The sequence below is a fragment of the Primulina huaijiensis genome, chromosome 15, assembly GCF_012295235.1.
Source record: "Primulina huaijiensis isolate GDHJ02 chromosome 15, ASM1229523v2, whole genome shotgun sequence".
In the NCBI taxonomy this organism is placed as follows: domain Eukaryota; kingdom Viridiplantae; phylum Streptophyta; class Magnoliopsida; order Lamiales; family Gesneriaceae; genus Primulina; species Primulina huaijiensis.
The window spans coordinates 16,718,684-16,730,426 of record NC_133320.1 but is presented as its reverse complement, the minus strand read 5'-3'; the positions used below and the strand labels follow the sequence as shown (position 1 = coordinate 16,730,426).

At 35.7% G+C, this 11,743-nt stretch overlaps 1 long non-coding RNA gene across 1 annotated transcript; it reads left to right on the top strand.

Annotated features, from left to right (window-relative positions):
- The first annotated feature begins 3,279 nt into the window (after positions 1 to 3,279).
- Positions 3,280 to 5,601, top strand: LOC140959866 (uncharacterized). Its single transcript, XR_012172070.1, has 3 exons — positions 3,280 to 3,477; positions 3,653 to 4,693; positions 4,827 to 5,601. It is a non-coding gene; the product is annotated as an uncharacterized lncRNA (long non-coding RNA).
- Positions 5,602 to 11,743: the final 6,142 nt, after the last annotated feature.

The following is an 11,743-nucleotide window of genomic DNA, read 5'->3' as shown; positions in this document are numbered from 1 at the left end:
TTGCTTCGTCACCTTGAGTGTGTTTATAATAGAAATATGCATCATAACAACTCCTTTTGAACCCATTCTCTGTCATGAATTTATCAAACCTCAAGTACCATTGTCTAGGTACTTGTTTGAGGCCATATAATGATTTTTTCATTAGACAAAATTTATCTCTATCCTTATCACATATCCTTCAGGTTGAGTCATGAAGATTGTCTCCTCCAAGTTACCATGTAGAAAGGCAGTCTTGACATCCATTTGCTCCAAGTTTAGATCATAATGGACTACCATTGACAACATGATTCTTATCGATATGTGTTTAACCACAAGAGAAAATATTTCTCTAAAGTCTATGCCTTCTTGTTGTGCATACCCTTTAGCAACTAGTCTAGCTTTGTGTTTGCGATCCATAACACCTGGGATTCCTTATTTCAGTTTATATATCCATTTGCTCCCAATGATCCTTTGATTCTTTGGTTTTTGGACTAGAGTCTAGGTGTTATTTTTCTACAGTGATCCCATCTCATCTCATCATCCATATCAAGTTTCTAAAGGTGACTTGTGTCACTACTCATGGCTTCATTGTAGGTTCTTGGTTCATTACTCATAAAATATGCTTCCGTCATAAGAGCATAGGCAGTAACTTCATCATATCCAAACTTGAGAAGGCCTATAAATTGGATTGGTCTGCGTCAGAGTCGGCCTACATGTTCTTTGACTCATCGGCAACATGTATTATTTGATATATCTTCTTTTTGAAAGATCTCGTCATCCTTTTTTGGCTTGTAATAGTCTGCAACAAAATGATCTTGCTTTTCACAGTTACAAAAGTCTGATCGTAGTCAACTTGATATTTTTTACAATATGAATTATATTTAGATAGATTTTTCTTCATGAATTTTCAATTTTTTTATCAAATAAAAACATAATCTCACTACTTATCTGGTCAGTAGATTTTCTGCTAGAGGCTTCAACATTAGCAGTTGGACTTGAGGTTGTGGTCACTAGAGCTTTAGTTAGCTGTGATGTAGATGGTTCTTATGCTATCTGGATCCCCAGCTCAAAATCATAAGCTTTAAAGTCGGCAAATAGATTTTGCAGCTTAAGTTTGTTATGATTTTTGGATTATCTCATAGCCACGGTCTTCACGTCCCATTCTCTGGGCAATGCTCTCATGACCTTCAATGTAGTCTCGTGATTAGAGAATTCTTTAACAAGAGAAGTAAGTTCAAAAGCGATATTACTAAATCGTTCATCGAACTCATTAAGAGTCTCGTCGGGCTTCATCTTTGCATTATCAAACTTCTCAATTGCAACGGTCAGTTTGTTCTCTTTGGTCTGGTCATTGCCCTTACAAAGTTGAGTCAACTTCTTTCAGATCTCCTTAGTTGTTGCTACATTTCTTGATCATGCCAAACATGTTCTTGTCAAGAGTCTTGTACAAGATGACCTTGGCCTTATTGTCAAGGTTTTCTTTCTTCTTGTCATCAGCTTTCCACTCCGACCAATGCCTCTCGACCATCTGTGGAGCACCATCAAATACTGCAACAGCTGTATTTGCTTTGAATATCATTATTGGACCGTCAGTGATGACATACCACATGTCATCATCCTGAGCAGCTAGATGTGCCTTCATATGTATTTTCCAGTCATCATAATCTTTTTTGAAAAACATAATAATTTTGTAAACGATGCCATTTGAAAGTATAGTTATCATAGTTCAATAAAAATCCTCTCTGATACCATTTGTTGAGAAAAAATATTTTTAGAGGGGGTGGATTAACAATTTTATTATTTTCTTGATTTTGAATCGTTCTTAACAATTTTCAGGATGTTAAGAAGTATTTTAGAACGGCTAGACTTGTTGGGCCACTAAAAAGTGTAAGTGAGAAAATGTTCTGGCTTGATTAGTGATAGATTATACTTGTCAATTTAACAATAAACAACTTGAAATGTACTTTGCATGAATGTAAATGAATAATGTAATAACACAAATATTTTTATTGATATTCAGATATAAAACATCTATGTCACATCTTCTTCTATTTAAGAAGGCTTTCACTAAAAAATTTTGATTTTACAACATCTTGTAGCAACCCACTTCAGTTCGGACTTGTCACTGCCTAACTGAAACTATTAGTGATCACTTTACAATTCTGGATATTTAAGAACCCTTGGTTCATCAGACAACAAACACAAAATCCAACGGTCAGACTTGGCGGCTTGAGTCGTTGGTGTAGCACAGATTGATCCTTGATGATATGATATTATTCTGATGAGTGTGTGCTTGAACGAGCAGCTAGAAATCAAAATATTAAATGTGCTCAAGATCTTTGAAATATGTAGGCTCAATAATAGTTCTGGTTGGTCGAGAGAGTTCTTCATCTTTGAAATCTACGTATTTATAGTCGAAAAGCTCAAACGGTCAGATTTGATTTTCAACGATCATTTGTATTGTTTTCCCGACAGAATGGACGTGTCACTTTCAGATCATTAAATGTTCACTAATGTTCCTTGTCCTTTTGCGACTCAAGTCATTTTCTTTCGATAAAACTGACACACCATGTCTTAGTTAGGTAACTTTCTGTCATTCAGAAGTTTGTATGATACTGTGTAATCTTTCCAAATGAGGCAACTGATAGAACACCTTGACTTTAATATCCTTTCAGATTTAACTCTTTTATGACCGGCGGCATTGTGACTTTATTTTCAAAGGTTTGAATACTTTGGACTGCCGATCAGTTTTGACAAATAATTAATAGCTTTGCAGCTTAAGTTCAGATACTTCTGCGTCTTGACTTCCTAGCCCGAACGGCTTGATCTTCTTATGCACTTTCTAAATGTCTTAATCTAGTCCAACGGTCTAAAACCTTAAATAGATTTAAAAGCGGGTGGACCTGAAAGAGCTCGATGCTGTTATTTGTCAATCATCAAAATTTAAGGGTACTTGAAATATCTTAACAGTGTATGTTATAGAAATTCATCTTGGGCACCCCATTCCACGGGGCAGGTCTTAGGTTGGACGGTTCGGATGACCAGGGCGGCTAGAGCAGTTGAGTTTTCGGTGGTGATCCAGTGGAGGTTTTGTGTGATTTATCGTTTTCTCGTTCAGAATTTTGTTTTTGATATGGTTGTATTAATGTTTAAAACTGCTGTTGTTTGTTCTGTTTTCGTTTGGGTTGTAAGATGATTAAGTTATTTTGTTTCCACTGTTTAATTGTTGTTATTAAGTTTTAATGTTGCATGCTTATTAGTCTGTTTAGTAGTTGCCCGGGTAAGGGCGCTACAGAACGTATATAATTGTCCAAGTACCAAATAAAGACAAAGCGAAATACAGAAATAAAAAAAGAACAACAGCAATAAATGTTTTGGGGATATGCAATCGTGACATGCAGTTTACTTACGCACTAACCGGATGGGAAGGATCAGCGGCAGATGCTCGTGTTCTACGTGATGCAGTTAATCGCCAAGATGGGCTAAAGATTCCAAGAGGTTATAACTTCTCTGTCGTAAGTGCTCTTAAGGAGTGTAAATGTGTTTTTGATTATGTTTCGTTAGAAGGATGTGCTAAAGATTTCAAGAGGTTAGAAATATACTTTGTTGGTAAGTCACTTTTGGAATTTTTTATTTGTTCTCGCTAACTTTTAATACTATTGTCAAATGACAGGTTGTTATTACTTGTGCGACAATGGCTACCCAAACGTTGAAGGATTCTTGACGCCGTATAGGAGAACTCGATACCATATGGATCAGTGGGTAGGCGGTTCTTTTGCACCCCAGAATTACAAAGAGTTTTTCAACAAACTCTAAACATTGTCATGCTCGTAATGTTATTGAAAGAGCATTTGGGTTATTGAAAAGACGGTGGGCTATTCTTCGTAGCCCATCGTTTTACCCCTTGAAAGTTCAGAATTTTATAGTAATGGCTTGCATTCTGCTACATAATTTCATTCGCTCCGAAATGGTAGATGACCCTGTAGATGTGTTTGATGAGTCATATGTTGAACTTACAGAAACCGGAGATTTTGACTTCATTGGCAATGTTGAATCTTCTCCTGCATGGGACACATGGAGGGAAAACTTAGCGCTGTCTATGTACCATAGTAACTGAGAAATGATGTTGTTCATGCATTTTTCTGTATTAGTGCTATTTTAGACAATATGTCAAAGGGTGATGATTTATGTTTTCTGTTGTGATTGACGTTTTATTTCCTTATATTTGTGATATGTAAAACTCGATGTTGTTTGTGTATTTTAATAATTTTAAGTATGGTGGTTCCATTTTTCGACTAAAATAGTGTACATAAATAATTCTGCATTATACAGGGATTATTATAAATTGTTCTAGTCATCATGGATATCAGCTCACCTATTGCTACTGTAACCAGCACCGCTAAGAAATCTGAGAGAATTCGCCGAGTGTGGACACAGAAGGAGGATGAATTCCTCATTCAGGCACTTAAAGAATTAGTCAACGCTGGATGAAAGAATGAAAATGGGTTTCACTGCGGATACTTGACAGTGTTAGAGAAATCTATTGCCCAGGCTTTTCCAGACACCGATTTACGAGAGAACCCACATATTAACTCAAAGATACATGTCTGGAAAAGGACTCATGGTTCTTTGTTAACAATGCTTAGCAGGAGTGGAATTGGTTGGAATGAAACAGAGAAGAGGATTGATGCAACTGTGGGATTCATTTGTGAAGGTAATCCTCTGTTGTACATCTTTTCGGGTTACAATGTTTATTTACTACATAACTAGGTGTAGTGTGCATCTCCATTGTTTTTGTCAATTAAAATTAATTTTTGTACACTATTTAATCTGTAGTGTACAAACAGGCTGATAGCAGTGTTCGTACATGGCGTTACAAAACATGGCCCTATTTTCCCGATTGGTGCGAAATATTTGGAAATGACCGTGCAACAGGACAGCATGCTGAGAGCTTTGCTGAGGCCCTTCAAGGAGTACTAAACATGGCTGATGATAATGATATTGTGGCCGAAGACAAAATTGGACCGAATACTCTCTTCCAGGAGACTGAGGAAGCAGGTGAATCCATGTCGGTGTCAAATGCTCCTTCCGTGAACAAAGTTGGTAGTAAATCAAAGAACACTAGGAAATGGAAGAAGCATTAAGAAGGTGAGCAGCTATTCATTGATGCCATTAACAATTTCACTGAGATGTCAAGATCTACAATGAACGAATTTGTGAAGCGAATTAGCGTTGAGTATGATACAGTGAACGCAACCAAAGATGTGTTTGATGTGCTAGAATCAATTCCCGAACTTAGTGAAGATGATATTGTTGTTGCTGCTGCATTGCTAGCAGAAAATCCAAAGCTACAAAATCTGTTGTTTAAAAGCTCCTCAACATGCAAGGCTAAAGTTGGTTCGAAGGCTACTTAAGGAAGACTGAACTAAGAAGAACGTAGTTCAAATAACATTTCATACATTCCACTTGACGAAGGTTCTGAAATGGGAATAAATTGTTTTGTATTTTGTTCATCTACCTATTACAGTATCTTTTTTGTTTGTTGAATTGTCTAGTTAGTTGCTTTGGTACTCTCTTTTAGAAACCTTTGGCATATTTTGTACATGAGACGATTGTGGCAATGTATGACTTTGTATCTATTTTTTCTTTTCGAAATATGATGAAATTGCACTATTACTTTACTTTATTTTTCGATTGTTCACATTGAAAAAAAAATTTGCACTTGATATTTAATGTTTTGGAACCAGTAACATTAACTTGGGTGAGTATGTACAATTGTTGGAACAAAAACAAAATCATTGCTGCCTATATACACAACAGCATTACGGACCCTTGCACCCAAGACAAGTTGGTGAAAACCAACAACAAAAAAGGTTCCAAAACTAATTATCTTACCACAGATGCAACATTTAGCCATTGCAGTTTATAGAACATTTTGATTCTTCGTAGCATTTCATTTCTACCGATTCTGTCTTAGCCAATGCCGCATGAACGTGCTCATTTGTACCATCATCATCTGCATCATTAATCATTTTCAGCCCTTCAAGATCATTAACCATCTTAGGCTTCTAACCCTTGTGTTGTAGTGATCAGGAATCTTCATTCCTGTTGGCTGAGAGTAAACCATTGACAGCAGTAGGTGGAACAATTTCATCCACTTTGGTTGTTGTTGGAGGTGTAGGTGTTGGGAAAGCTAATATGACATCTCCATCGGTTTTCAGATCATTCTCATCGTCCAATGAAATTAGTATGATATCGATTTCAGCTTCATCGTCACTTGATATAAGCTCAATAACATTTGGTAATACATCTTTATAAGTGCTATTCACCGACTCCTCAGATGATACATGTAGAACCCGTAAATTAGACTACGTATAAGCCATGCATAATTCTAGTATTTAAATTAAAATGATTTTATTGCATGAGTATTTAAATTCTTTTCTTTAAATTTAATTATTTTATTCAGTAGTTTAATTATTAGATTTTCAGTTAAATAAGTGAGGCCGGACCGGAGTTGGAGTTTTAAAGATAAAAGTTAATGATAAGAAAATATTCTTAAATTTAATTTAAGTCAAAGAATATTTATTTTAATGTAAAAGAAAGTTTAAATAATTTAATTAATCAACTTGAGATAAGTAGTAAATAAACTCTTTATGTCCAATAATTTAATTAAAAGCCTAAATTAAAATGTGTAACCAATTGAGATAAATTAATATGAGCCTAATATATTCAAAAAAATATTACCCTAACATGTTAGTGGATGAATTTTAATAATTAGCCATGCATGCAAGATAATTACCATCCTAAACTAATTTATTAATTCAGTAAAATATTTAATGAGTAGATAAAACTCTAAAGAATTAAAATACAAGATTTAAGAAATAATTTTCCTCTCATTTTATCAAAAATTTCGGCCCCTTGATCAAAGATTTGATTCAAATTTGTCAACTCACAATTTTGGATATTTTTCCTTACCCTTTTCATGGTAGATAATTCCCTAAATTTTATTTACCACTAATTAATATTTAAGCAACATTTCTACCATGTTTATCTAGCAATATTTCCCTTCTTTTTAAGTGATAAAAATCGGCCACCCCCTATTTTAAAAGATTTAATTTTTGTTTAACAACTCATCCTTTAATATTCTTCCCCTTAATCTTTTCTAGATAGATATCTTTCCCAACTTTTAAATCACCAACAATTAAATAATTAAGCACTTTTCCCTACCTTATTTTTGATTGAAATTTTCGGTCATCACCCTTGATAGACTCAAAAGATTTGGCAACTCATTCCTTGATTCACTTCCTCAATCTTTTTCGAGGAAAATATTCTCACCACCTTTAAATCTCCAACCAATAATTTATTTAAGCAATTGTTTCCCTTGCCCCTAGACCATAAAATCGACCAAATGCACCCCAAGATCCCCTCAAAATCTTTGATAAGCATTCTTGTTTCCTATCTAGCAAATAAACTAGGATAGAAAGAATATTTGCCCTTCCATTTATCTTGTACCTTCCCTATTCTCCCTAACCCTTCTTTCCCCCTCATAGTCTCGAAATTTAGAGAAATTTCAGAGCATTATTCAGTGCAAAACCGTGATAAAGAAATAGGAGAGAAATCGAGTAGCAAGCAAGGTAGAAAAGCGCTCCGTCTCCTCCGCGCCGCGTCGTCGTTTCTTTTTGTTTTCTTCAAAACAAAAACCAAGGCATGTATATGTTTTCTTTCACTCTTCAATAAAGCCATATAAGTATTTTAAAGCATCATTCATCCACGATTTTATTAGTGAAAACCGAAATATGGACCACAAGTTTATTAAAATTCTGCACAGATTGTTCGGGTGCTCTCCATGCTTCACGTTTGCTGTTGTTTTTGATGGTTCAGGTGTTGGCTCGACCCTAGGCTCCCAAAGCTGCATCTAGACCTGTGCTAGGACATGTTAGGACCATGTTGGTTCATTCGTTCAGTCCCATACACGCAGGAAACTCGCATGTGACAGCAACACTCCATAAGTGTCCCTTTTGAGTCTCGGTTTTATGGTTGCTGTCAAGGGAGAGAGTTCTTGATCTTGGCTGCCCTAGGGGCCTATAGCCATGGTTAGAACACATCCCTATCATTTCTAAGACGTGACCAAGTTGCTCCTTTGAGGCTTGGTCCATGGTGGAATCGCTTTTAAATCAAAAGAAGCAAGAACAGCCCCTCTCCCTTCGGCCCGTTCGTTTACAGCAAGTGTAGTGTCGAGTTTGGGGTGTGGTGTGGATCTTGGTTGGCTTTTTAGCCCTTAGCCACGGTTCATACCATACACCTTGATGTCTAGAGTGAGCTATGGTCAATCAAATGGCCACTGGAACGACGCGAGACAACAAGCGAAGCAAACTACCCCACTCACGCAGGTTGCTTCTCGGGTGGGAGTTTTCGGTTGATTATTGGATGGTTCGAATTGTGGCTGTCCTTGGGCCCTTAACCATGGTTCCAACCTTCCATTAGGATGTTGGTAAGAGGTTATGGTTGGTGGTTCAAGCCCCAATGGCCGGTAGCCTCGAAAACGACGCAAAGAAATCGAAGGCACAGCTGCTGTAATTTGGACAGCAAGCGTGATGCGGTTCAGAGGCGAGTTCCAGGTTCTTGGTTGGCTTTTAGCCTATGGCCTTGGACTGGACAGTGCCTCATCAAGTTAGGAAGGTCAAGTTTTTGGCCGTTTGTGATTCGGATCATTTTAGAGGTCGTACGAGAATTTACGGTGCAATGTACCAAAATGACTCTCGAAAGAGCGTTTCACGTTTTTGGCCTCCATTCACTAAATTTCGAGTACTGTAAATTTAGGAGCATTATTTCATCATTTTAAGAGTATTTTTAATCATGACTAAACATTGGTTCGGTGTTGGGTCGGGTTGGCTCGGAGTCATGATTAAATACTAAGTCAGTAGGCGTAATTGTCTCGTTTTTGGATTCAATTACAAAGTTTGATCAAGAAATAAAATCAATTGCATATTTTTCATGTTAGATTTAAGTCGCAGCGAGCTTGAGAACGATCCAACCCGTTTGGTAAAATTAATACAGGACATTTAATTACGTTATTTAATTATATTACGTGCATAAAAATAGAAATTATTCATTTTTGAGATTTATGTGATATTGCTTGTGGTCATTGTACTATTATGGGATTATTATTTCACCCGGTCACCAGTTACCGATCAGTTCAATTTTGTACCACCCAGTATACTGTGGCATTAGTCTGATCAGACGATTAGTATTTCACCCGGTCGTCAGTTACCGGTCCCGGTCGTCAGTTCAGTTCAGTTCAGTTCAGTTCAGTGCAGTTCATGGGGCCACTTGCGTAGAACATAATCTCAACAAAATTATGACATGCAATTTTATTACAGAGCTCTATTGAGCAAACAGTCACTTATGATTTTCAGTTCAGTTATGCACGTATTTATAATTATACATGATAAGATATTTACAGTTCAGTTATGCAAGTACTATAATTTATCATGACATGATATTTTCGCATGTCATTTTATTATTATCTATTTACTTGTTATTTACGATATATGAATGCTGAGTCTTTAGACTCACTAGACTTGATTGTTGTAGGTACTGATGTTGTCGGAACCGAGGGCGGGGACCAGTGAGCCAGCTCGAGTCGACAGTAGTGGGACCCGAGGACCTCATTTATCAGTTTATTTATTATTTTTGCGAAAACTCAGTTTATTACAATGAATTATTTTAAGATGTCGTTTTGAAACATTATTTATTTCCGCTGCTATTTTTGAACATTAAACTTTATTTATCAGTTTATTTATGAATGAGACATTTTATTTAATTAAAGAAAAAATTTTTAAATTTTTCCGCAAATTTTCAAGCACGAAATTAGAGGCCTCTACAATACATCCAAATCTCTAGACATTTTTCCTTCAACTAAATCACTGGTGTTTACAAAAAGCTTACATGTCCGAGTACCGAAGAAAGAATGAGTTATATAAAAGTAATACATGTATTTATGATGGTACACCTACTACCAATATTGCAATGTCCATCTAATCTCTTCCCACTAGCAGCGTTTGACAACTAATATTTATTGTAATGTCCCATCTCTATTGGAAACAGAGAAATATTAAATACGTTGCAGCATCAAATGGAGAAGCATTAAATTTGCTTTAAAATTGATCCATGAAATCAACACAAGCCTTATTGATACAAAATACAAAAGAAGGGACACTGATTTGCTTGCATTGTCCTAAAATACAAAAGGTAAAAACCAAAAACTAAGTGTCATACCTAACACTGCATCATTCTACATGAAAATGAATGATACAACATACATGTACAATTATAAGAGATCATACACATATTTATAATTATCTTACTTTGACAAAATAACACACAATAGTAAGAATAAGAGGAACACACTTACGAAACAACAAGTGCACCCGAAACAACAACAAATATCATCTGATGAAATAGGCATGGGCTTCGGGACCATTTTCTCACTGTCTCTGGTTGCTTCTTTTACGTCACCAGCATGTACAACAAATTCTTTTGTGGGGCGATTGATTCTTTCTTTCTTGGGTAACAATCTTGAGTAAATGAGTGTTCCTGCGTGGAGAGACCTTTGTGATTGATACATGTTTGCTTCGTACCACTGCTAGAGCCACTAGTATATTCCATTGACATGCTATTTTTGTGTATCACATCATTTCCTTGATACTGGCCATAACAGATGAATTTGTTCCGATGGTTAAGAGATGCAGGACACATGTAGTAAAATTCTCCCGGACGAGTGGATCGATCACCAGCTTTCCGTAAGAGCATCAACCCATTGCCACACTGGCATTCAGGTGTAGGCTTTGTCTCCATAACAACTAAGCATTGAACACATTAACTCACAATACAGAATAAAAACATGTAATTAATTAAATATATTTTCTTATAATCATGGAATATGTAGTCAGCTACTGAAATATACATATTTACAAGCACAAAAATTAGGTTTTTATCTGAACACAATATCAAGGTTACATACGGTATGAAATTACAAATATGAGTGATCGTATGTCGGCGATAGATCAGACCGTAATGAAATTAAGCAAGATTACAACAATAACATATAATCATAATAAGATGCGAAACAAAGGGACACTCAATCTAAACCGGCATTTGGGGTTTTATTTGAAGAAAATAGAATAATATAACCGATTTTTAGGTACAAATTGTTCACTAACGTTTTTAGCCGACCAAATGCTTGCCTTTGTAGAGAAAAGCGTTCGGTATTTGGGAGAGAAATATGATTTCAGAAGGTGTGGAGAGAAACACGTTTCAGAAGTTTGTACGCTACTGGTGTGGAGAGAAATATGATTTCAGAAGGTGAACAAAAGCATCTAATATAATAAATTTAATAAAGAGAAGGGGCTTTTTGGGTATTACCCATTTTGTGTACCATTCTATTATAAAACTGAGAAAAATACCAAACATAATATATATTATCCATTATACAATAATTATCCACAAGTTTAACTTTACTTATCATTCTTACTAAATTTCTTTAATTATACCATACAATAAAACGGTGCCTTTATGTCAAAATCGAAAGTTTAACCAGTGCATACCCAACAAATAACATCTGCGGATTCCTGTCACAATTTTTTTTTTATCTAAATGAACCAATTTCTAACAAATTCTAAATCGATGATTAATTAAACAAACTTTAATCTGGTAGCATATAATTGAGAAAATCTTGATTAGTTTGTAACAACCAAAGAAGATT